Raw genomic sequence first — 10,600 nt, 5'->3', positions numbered from 1 at the left:
TGGCAATCTCGACTTCAGAAATGTGTTGCTTTGTCTACTACAGAGGCAGAATACATTGCTGTTGTTGAAGCTTCTAAGGAACTCTTGTGGATGAAGAAATTCCTACAAGAGTTAGGCATCAATCAAGAGAAGTTTGTGTTATTTTGTGACAGTCAGAGTGCTATCCATCTCAGCAAGAATCCGACGTTTCATTCCAGATCGAAGCACATAGAGGTGAGGTATCATTGGATACGTCAAGCGCTTGAGATGAAGTCATATGCACTTGAGAAGATCCATACTGATGATAATGGTTCAGATATGATGACTAAGAGTTTACCTGCAGTGAAGTTTGATTCCTGCAAAGAGAAGGCGGGCTTGGTGGAGCAGCCTGTCCCCACTTGAATTGGTGAGGGGGAGATTTGTTGGTGGGTCCCCAAATATCAAGTGGGGCCCACACAACTTAAAAAAAAAAAAACAAGAAGTGGCATATAGCCACGGGAAGAGAGAGAAGATGGATTCATTCATTTTTTGAATGAAAGGAAAAACGAAGCCAGCTTCGGCGTCGAGAGAAGAAAGAAAATTGGGGGAAAAGGGCAAGCCAACCTTGATCACATTGACTTGGTAAACTTGCTCCATTTCTTATGAAATTTTAGTATGTTATTCCTGGTGTGGAGATGAACATTAGGATATTATTTTTGGTGCTTCAGCTGTTAGACAGGTTCTTGGTTTAAACCTGTGTTGAGTTTTCCCAACAAAGTGGTATCAGAGCCGATGGTTAATCGGTCTGGTGGTTTTAAGGGGTATTCAAGGTGAAGCATCGAAAGTCTTCCCGGCAAAGGTGGTCCGGGCGGCGTGTCCCGCGGTATTTTGCGGCGGTGTGATGGACGAATACTCATGGTGGTGGAGGAGCTAGAGGGGAGTTGATGCTTGATGTGGAGGCTCACACTTGAGGGGGAGATTGTTAGTGTTGCAAGTGTGAGGAGTGTTGAAGTTAGTCCCACATCTAAGAAAGCATGGAAGAGTGAGGAGTTTATAAGATGAGAGACCCATTAACTTGACACCTTAAGGTTTTGAGTTGGATGTGGTGTCTTCTCATCTTATGTTCTCTCACTTGATTCCTCCCCGAAATCTCCCCGATTGTCGAGAGCTCCCCACGGTTGGCCCAACAATTTATGGCTTCACAAGAAAGATATGAATATATGGTAGAAGATAGCATGTAAAGATTTTTGTGTATTATTTGGTTGGGTTTGTTAAACAATTTCATAGACAAAAAAAAAGATACAAAATGAAAAATAATTTTCATACTATTTTCTTTTCTTTTACAAAACTTCACGATTGTGAATATGTTTTGGGTCAACAGTTGGTGGCTTGATGCTGCAAAAGCCTTTTTGACAGATATACTAACCTAGAATGGACCTGGTCCGAAAAGAAAAACTTCTATGCCAAGACCAAAATTGAGAAAACATGATGAGCATGAAGCCGTGAATGCTTTTCTCAGTTTTATGGGTTTCGTCGAAATCCATGAATAATTGGAAACAGAAATTTTTTTTCCCACGTGACAATAACAATTGTTGTGATGGAAACTTAATGACAAGCCACGGAAATCACATAGTACCAAGTCTGCAAGTGTCACTTGGAGAAGAGTGGAGAAGAATTAGAGAGAATAAGGATGAGAGATAAAGACTTATAAAAGAGAAGAAGAAATACTTACACTCATTATCTTTATAAAATGTAATTTTTTAGTTTTGTAGGTATTTTTTTCTCCTTCCATTCCTTTTTACTGTCACAACTTTAAGGACATTAGTCATGTGTTTATTTTCTTTGTTAAAATCATTTTTCTCCTCATTATCATAATTTTTCAATTATATCCTTATTTGACCTATTTGCACATTATTATTCTCCTCATATGGATTAATTTTGTCCGTAAAGTTGAAAATAGTAAAAACGTCCATGATATTTGAAGTATCCTCTTAAGTAACTTCTGAATTATGAGTGTTTTGTCATTAGATCAAGAGTTGATGAATAGAATCCTAGCTTTTTATTAAGGTGCATTTTGCTAATACTTCTCGAAGAAGTAAAATTAGACTAACTTCAAAAGTTTCTTTAGAAAATGACAGATATCGAAATTTGAATCATCATGAAACTTCTTAAAAATCGAAACATGAAAAATGGGATAAATCCACGAATGCTCATAAAGACCTACAAAACAGAAGAAATGCTTACCCTCTCATTGCCTCTATGGGATGTAATCTTTTAGTTTTGTAGATATTTTTTGCTCCTCTCACTCTTTCTTCTTGTCACAATTTCAGAGCACTAGGCACGTATTCACTTTTTTTAACAGCGTCATTTTTATCCCTTTTTTTATATTATAGAGGGGCAAAAGCCCAGACGAAAAAAAAATCTAATTACAAACTAAACGGGTTAAGATAACCCCTCTATCATCTTCACTCAAGATTCTCACTACCTCAGGGGGAGGTATATCCCAAAAAACAAACTCTGATTCTATCTTTAAGCTCATTTTTGTAAGGTAATCTGCACATCTATTACCTTTTTTATAATTTTGTACAAAGAATATGTTCCAGTCTTTCTTTCTCATGTCATTTATCTCTCTAACATTTGTATTGGGATGACTTTCCAGTTTCTTTTCTCCATTCAAAAGGCTGACCACTGCTGCAAAATCAATTTCCACCACCACTCTCTTGAAGCCCATGGTCCACGCTACATTGAGGCCATTCTTCACTCCCCAGAATTCTGCCAGAAATGTCGTTCCAACCCCTATCCTGTGGGTGAAGCCTGCAATCCACTTTCTTTCTTCATTCCCGAGGAGCCCGCCGCATCCAGTAACAACCGGGTTCCCTTGTTCTGATTATCGTAATCTTTCAATTATACCCCTATTTGGCCCATTTGCACATCACTTTCTAATGCCTTAAACTTGGTCTCAATAGGTTTTTGCCCAAAGAGAGTATGTATCCAAGAACATGGATGACCAAAAACAGAAAACCCAATAAACTAATATGAGAAGAAAACCCAATGGGCCTCTTACTAAATAATATGTGAGTATGTACGATCGTAAGTTGACAACCATACACAAGTATTCTCCAATTCTAATAGAAATATATTAATTCTTGTTATAGAAGGACGAACCAACAAATTCCCATGAGAAAAAAAAACCAACAATTTAAATTGTTTTTTTGGAGAGAAGAAACAAAACTTTCAATTATAAAAAAAAATCAAACGATACTTACAAATCGTTGAAAAAGTATAAGATTTATATCTAATAAAGAATATAAATATCTATTATGATGAACTATAATATGATAAAAAAAAAACACAATATTCAATTCTAAAGTATTTTATAAGTAGAAATAGAGACAAATTTAAGTCTTTTTTATTTATAAATTTACTCAGGCATACTGTGCTACAATAAAATATTTTTGTTCAAATAAATTTAAATACTTTTTAAATTTGTAAAAATTTTCATAAACAACAAGTTCTTTTTTTAGGATATTTTTTTCAAACCTACTACAAATACCATAACACCTATAAAGAGAAACCTTTATCACTACAAAAGATATTATCACAAAAGAGAGAAATAAACCACAAACAAATTATTTTTATCTAGAACAGAATCATTAACAATTAGAAATCTAGAAGCAGAAACCAAAATAGCAGAAATTGAAAAGTAAAAGGGAAAAAATGAAAAGAACACAAAATCAGAAATTAAGGCTGTGTTTGTTTTTGAGAACAGGACAACGAGAACAATATATAAAGGATAGAGACACAAAATTTTGTGTTCTTATATTCTGTTTGTTGATAAACTATAACAAATTATGAAAATCTAATTTATTTTCATTTTTTTATTTAAAAAATTTAAGATAAAAAATATAATAATAAAAAATATAATTATGAAAAATTAACAAGAATAATGAACGAAAAAAAATAAGTTGTGTCCCTTATTAGTTTTTCCGTGTCTTTTCTATTAGGATGGACACAAAATACACTAATTCAGTGTCTCTATCTATGTCTGTTCTGTCAAACACGATTTTGTGTTTTTGTATCCCTGTCTTAGTGTCCTGTTTCTGTAAACAAACACAGCCTAAATAAACAAGAGAACATGAAACAAAAGGGAGTTAAGTTGATTTGTGGATCCATTCAAGTTTGATTAGTTAATAATTTGATAAATTGAATTCATACATTAAATAAATTTAAAATAAAGATGATAAAATAAAGAATAATTTTTAACCAATGAATTAAGTTTCATTTTTGTTCTTAAGAATAAAATTAAAAATAAAAAAAAAATTAATCTCAACCTTGATTATTTAAATATGATTTTTCTTTTTCTTTTTATGTATAAAAATTATATTCACGTTATTTAAATGACTTGTAAACTTTTAGTAATCATTTAATTTAAATTTCAAAATTACACTCGCCTGTTATTTTAGTCAATCCGTGAGCCGAACCTAAAATGATTATGTATACATACTTAGCTACTATATATTGTTTTATTAAGACTTTGAAAGGCAAAACACTACAAGAAAATAAGTTTTCTGCCATGCTTTTAAAGCGTGTTGAAAAATGCTAAAAAGGGTGCTGACAGCTTTTTGCCACATTTTTTGAGCTATCGGCACGCTTTTGAAATGGTCACATCCGCAAGCGAGTCGATTGCTCTATCGCCACACTTTTGTAGATCCATTGGCACGCCTTTTTTGCCACGCTTTCAACTCTTGCCACACTTAAAAGCGTAGCCATATGTATTAACCTATCGGCACGCTTTAAAAGCGTACCGAAAAGTTTACGTATCGCCACGCTTCTGAAGCATCTCAGAATCTTTGTTTTGGATATGCTTTTAAAGTGTGCCGATAGATGAAGATATGGCTACACTTTTTAAATGTGCCGATAGAGGAAGATATAGCTACACTTTTTAAGCGTGGCTATTTATGTCTACAAAAAGATACGGTTACGCTTACAAAACGTGCTGATAGAGCAAGATAATTGCTACACTTTTAAAGCGTGCCTATTTCCAGGTTATGGCCACGTTTAATAAGCGTGCCTACTGAGCCCAATAGTAAGATATAGCCACGCTTTTTAAACGTGGCCATAAGTTAGGTTAAAAATTTTTTTTCACATATATTATCCTAATATTTCATACAAAATTCATATATACTTTTAAAATCATAAACCAAAATAATTATATATATATCAACCAATTCAACATATATATATAAACTTCCGCATAAAAGTAAAAACATATATATAAACTTGTCACTACACAGGTAAACTTTTATCAAAATCTTAAATCTTTCATAAATCAACATAGTTATTTACTCAATATCTTCAATTAATATGTCCAAAAATTCTTTTGAAATTTTGCAACTAGCATTCCATATGCAATTACACATCCAGTGATTCGCAAATCTAATCCGATGAGTCTATTGTTGCAACATAAAAACAGCTTAGATATCTTTTGATATTTTGCAACTAGCATTGCATATGCAACTTATTTCATTTCAAAGCCGTAAAAAAAATGAAGATGGCAGTTAATTAAAACAAATAAAAGATTACAATAAGTCAAGTTACTTTACCTATGGCTCTCAATAACATAGAATGAATGCTTGTAGCAACCACACTGTCCTCGAAGCTGTGACTTGGTCCAGCTACAAATCTTAACACCAGTATACCAACCAATAATTTTATACTTGTGCAAATCGACAGTGAACATCAATAAACCAATATGGATTCATTATAGTTTGCTTGCTTCCCCTAAACCAATAATTTACAGAAAACAAGTTTCTGCACATCATTAGAGCTAATTACTATTCTTTATCGACCCTAATAGGCACTGGCTTGCGTTTTGAATGACCATCCTCTTAGAATACTTATTTTGGAAGGTTTATGTGCTACAAAAGCAACCAAGAGTGTCAAATGGATGATGTATCACAACATCAACAAACCAAATTAGCCACAGTTCTTTACAGTCCTCATTACTAATTTACCTAATTTGCGGAGACTTTTCCTTTCTATAAAAAAATGTAATTAATTTACCATTCATGGATAGTGTGTGTTTTTATTTTACACATGCATATAATCTATATGAAATGGTATAGAATATGATGAATTGAAGGAAATAGAGTAAAATGATACAATTACTTGTATGGAGAAATAAGTCTCATTATGTGATTCGTCAAATCATGAAAATATACTCATGAACTAACAAAACAAAAACAGATAATTATTTTTAAAAAAATATATTTTATGAAATAAAGTACCAAGTGTGTGCAGAAGGCAAGTGATCCGGACTTCCATATGCCTTGTGTATCAGAAACTTCTAGGAGCCAGAAATTCCTTGAAGGGCGCTAAAACTCTCTAATATTACTGGTTGCTTATTATATATTAATAGATATCAAGGTTCTTATAACTTAAAAAATTTATAATTTAATTCTAATTCAATTAAAATTTAAAAAAAGAAAGAAAGATAGAGAACCCAAGAAAATGTTGCCATTTGTGTCAACTTTGGCAAACCAGATAGGAGAGGGAAGTTATAGCGAAGAAAATTTGTTGGAATCCCTCATGTATATATAACACTAGTTTTATTAAAAAAACCATTAAGTAACATATGAATCAAGGACACAAATCCAATAGTAAAATAGGAATCCTTGTAAATAAAATTTTCTCAATATCTATGAATGATGAAAAAGCTGCAAATGAGATAATCCTATGTTTTAGCCCTTTTCATTTTCTGCCATTGCCAAATCAAAATATCTGACGCAAGTTGAACTAATAATCACACTCATCTTGATACCAGAAAAAAACTTTCAGCAAAGGTAAACTAAGTGTCAAAACTCAAAACAAAAGAAATCTGATCCATACATGTTCCTATCCCTACATTATTGAATAACCAGCATTACAAAACATTGAAACCAAGATTAGCCATTAATACTTGGGCTGATTCCACAATGAAGATAACAATAGAACATCTCTTTAACAAAAATTATTCGTATAGCAATTTACAGTGACGGGCCACAAGGCATATCAATGCTAAAATGGACTATTATAGCCATAACGAACTCAAAAATATAACACCGCAAAGATCACAATGGGCCGTATAATACTCATTTTCATGGACAATAATAGCCATAATGAACTCTAATATTATAAGCATTTATATGTCGATTAATTCACCAATAGTTATCAAATAGGAATACCCAAATTAGTTCAAATAGAATATTTAGTCGAACACTTCCATACCAAACAAATTTTAATTACGAAAATTAGCCTCAATATTTTATTTTAATATTTTGTTAGACATATCATTTACATGTTAAATTTTGCTAAAGATTTTATACAAATCTTTATATAATTTTTTTTATAACTTTATACGTTATTTAATAAAAGTCCTTAAAGATTTTTAAATTCTCATATTAGTCCATTCAGGTAGTAAGTAATAAATATAACCTGGAGAAATTTAAAGACTAATTTAATAATTAAAATTTAATAAAAATTAAATATCAGATAAAATATTCTTTTAAAAATTAATTTAGAAAATTATTTTTATTAGTGAAGATAATAAACACCAAATTTTTACCTTATGTTGTTTATACTTTTCACGATAGCATTATGTTGTTTATGCTTTTCACGATAGCATTCAGGGAACTGGCTTTGGTGTTGAACTGCAAATCTACAAGTGCAAGAACAACAGTTTCAAGCTCTGAGATTTTGTAGTTTGTATAGTGCTCCAGGGTTAGATTCTGCAAAATTAAAACATGGATTTAACTAACTAAATAATAATTATCAAAATAATACAAGGGGAGGCCAACAAACAGAACCTAAAATATTAAATAAAGAAGGAAACAAAGACACAGGGAGCAATAACATTGTTGTACAAACGTTCACTTTCCGTGAATTAGCTGCTACTTGATGCGTGAACATCTTTTTTACCTTTTCCTAGTGAATTTGCATTTAATTTGTTGAGTTTAATCAAGAATTAATTATCTTTTAGCTACTATGAATGTTACTTTGAGTCGTGTGCAATTCTGTTTATTTTAGGTAGCATTCGGATGGATTTGACGGAGTTTCCGCAGAAAAAGAGAAGAATGGCGAATGATGCTGTCAACCCTAATCTCTCTGCACTCAAACCTAAATAACTCAAGCTACAGAGATCCAATTGACGTGATTCTAGTGGCGTTGGAAAGCTAACTTTCAGAGCTTTCCAACGATATATAATAGTTCATACTTCTTCTCCATTAATTCGGCCAAGGCTGCGCCTAACTTGAGATTTCTCAAGTTAGGCGTGGATTAATCAAGTGGTCCCCAACTCTCTAAGAAGCAAGCATGCAATCTCCTATTAATTCTGATTTAAACTTTATTTTATTTAAAAATAGGAAAAAATATTATTTAGTTTTAGGAAATATATTTTGCATTAATTAGGATTAGATATAAAAGGGAAAAGAATCTCTCTTCTTTTCTACCTCATTTCGCATTTTACAGTTTACCTGAATCCTAGTTTTCTCTCTGAACCATGAGCAACTAAACCTCTACTGTTAAGGTTAGGAGCTCTGTCTATTGTATGAATTGATAATTATTATTTTTCTATTTTAATTCATGTACTGATTTATAATTCAAGAATTGTTTTCGTTCTTTATTTTATGAATTTGGGTGGAACGGAAGTATGACCCTCTTTCTAATTGAGTTCTTGTATAACTTGAAAAACCTATTTACTTGAACAACAACTTGAAAACATATTCTCCTAAATTTCTAATTATATGGATTTAACAGGATACGTGATATATAATCCTCTTATATTTTGGCAATTAGGATTTATGTGGCATATAAACTAGAATTGAACTTCACCCTCTAATTGGAATTAAGTGACAAAGAAATTGGCGGTTGATGAATTTTAGAGGAGGCTAAAAAGGTCTAAGGAATTAGGGTTTAGCTATTTATAGTTTGCCATGAATTAAATCTTGCATGATTAAAATAGTTAGTAAGAAAAGTCATTCCAAAAAATAGATAACTCTGAAGCCTTAACTGTTTTCTCTATATATATTTCACCTCAATTTATTCTTTGCTTTCTGATTCTCTGAATTACTGTTTAATGCTTTTGAACACTCAAACACTATTTTCTGCTTGTCTAACTAAATAAATCACTCAACTATTGTTGCTTAATCCATCAATCCTTGTGGAATCGACCCTCACTCACCTGAGGTATTACTTGGTACAACTCGGGGCACTTATCAGTTAATTTGTGGGTTATAAATTTCACGCCAAGTTTTTGGCGTCGTTGCCGGGAATTGACTGTGATTGTTAATTGTTTAGATTAGATAATTTTTTCTTTAGTTAGTTGTTTTTTTTAGTATTAGTTATTTTTATTTTTCATTCTTTTTCTTTATTTATTTTTTTCTCTATCTTCTCGTTAACGTCCCATTTCTTCGCTTTTTTTTTAGTTTCCTTTTAATTTTCATTTTCTTTTATTAGTTTCTTAAATTCTTTAGTTTAACTTTCTTTTTTTTCTTTTATTTTCGTGGTCCTTTTTATTTTGTTTCATTGTACTTTCGTTTTTTTCCTTGCATTAATTTTTTTATTTTTTTATTTTATTAGTTTAATTACTTTTTAGGTTTAATTTTCGAATTTTGTATCAATTATTTTTTCTTAATTTTTAAAATTAAATTTGGTGTTCTATAGTAATTTTTCTTTTAAAAATATTTTTTTTAAAATATTAATATTTTTCTTTGTTTAATTTTTAAATTATTAGTTCATCTCTTTTCATTTATTTTCAATTTTTTCTTTTATTTTTATTATTCTTTATTTTATTTATTTTTCAAAAAAAATCTGTTATTTCTTCTTTACTTTCTTGTTTACCACATGCTGTTTACCACATGGTACGTTTAATTTTTTTGGTGTTTTGTGCTAAGAAAAATAATGGAGAGAGATCACATGGGTTACTACTCACACTCAAGGAGTGATTCATATTATTGTGGATGGAGGAACTACCCGGATTTTGATTGGCAAGGTCAAGAGCAAAAAAATTTCAATGTCCCATATCCTATCCATCAAGAACCATCGTCTCCATATTCATACCAAGAGCCACAATCTCCCTATCTATACCAAGAGCTACCACTTCTCTATCCATATCAAGAACCATCATCCTTTTACCCATATCAAGAGCCACCATTTTCCTATTAATACCGAGAACCATCCTCTTTTTACTCTTATCAAGAACCATCATCTCCTTCTTATTCATATCAATAACCATCATCTATTGAGTTTCTCATGAAATAATTCATACATGATATAAGGACGAGTGTCAAAAATGTAGAGAAATATGTGCAGTTGATTATCAAGTCCCAAGAAGAGGAACAAGCAAATTCCTTCCCAAGAGATATAATGTAAAATCCTATGGAAGAAAGTGAGGAAATCAATCAAAGGAGTTTATACTCCAATGAATTAGAGAATTTTTCACCCACACACATGAAAGAATAGGAAGATGCAAAAACAAAGGAGGAAGATGCACCAACAAAAAAGGAAGATGCACAAACAAAGAGGTTGCAAGGGATGAAAACAATTATGGAAATCTACACTCCAATGAAGCAGAAAATGGCATAGAGGGTGAGTTTATTGAACCACC

This window comes from Arachis duranensis, chromosome 5, assembly GCF_000817695.3.
Source record: "Arachis duranensis cultivar V14167 chromosome 5, aradu.V14167.gnm2.J7QH, whole genome shotgun sequence".
NCBI classification, from domain to species: domain Eukaryota; kingdom Viridiplantae; phylum Streptophyta; class Magnoliopsida; order Fabales; family Fabaceae; genus Arachis; species Arachis duranensis.
Note: the sequence above shows the minus strand (reverse complement) of the source record.